Below are 792 nucleotides of genomic sequence, written 5' to 3'. Positions count from 1 at the left end.
AACATATTTGTGATATTTCTAGTTTTATTTTTGTAACTGATTTTCAGTTTTATACTGTTATTTGAGATGATAATTGACATAATTTCAAGCTTCTTAAATTTATTGAGACTTTTGTTCTGTAACATATTATCTATCATGGAGAGTGTTCATATGAACTTGAGAATGTGTGTTCTGCCGTTTTTCAATCAAATGTTCTACATATATTTATTAGCTTCATTTGGTTTAATGTGTGATCCAAGACAGATATTTTCTTATTGATTTTCTGTCTGGATGATCTATCCATTGATGCAAATGGGGTATTAAAGTCTTATACTATTATTGTATTACTGTCAATTTCTCCTTTTGGTTCATTAATATTTGCTTTAAGGCATACCTTAGAGATATTGGAGGTTTGGTACCATACTACAACAATAAAGCAAATATTACAATAAAGTGAGTCATGAATTTTTTTGATTTTCCAGTGCACATAAAAGTTATGTTTACACTATACTGTAGTTTATTGTGTGCAATAGCATTGCATCTAAAAAACGATGTAGATATCTTAATTAAAAATGCTTTATTGCTAAAAAATGCTAACTATTATTTGAGCCTTCAGCAAGTCAACGTTTTGATGGTGGAGGGTCCATCCAGCCACCTCATGCATTTTAATTGGTGAATAATAATAATAATAATAATAATAATGTTTGAAAATTGTGAGACTGGCTAAGTCCCTAGGGTACAGTGTTGAATAGATGCAGTGATAGCAGGCACCCTTTTCTTGCTCCCAACATCAGGGAGAAACTACTAATATTT

Source organism: Pteropus vampyrus, unplaced genomic scaffold, assembly GCF_000151845.1.
Source record: "Pteropus vampyrus isolate Shadow unplaced genomic scaffold, Pvam_2.0 Scaffold2, whole genome shotgun sequence".
Taxonomy (NCBI): Eukaryota; Metazoa; Chordata; class Mammalia; order Chiroptera; family Pteropodidae; genus Pteropus; species Pteropus vampyrus.
The sequence above is the reverse complement of the archived record's forward strand: the minus strand, read 5'-3'. Positions refer to the sequence as shown.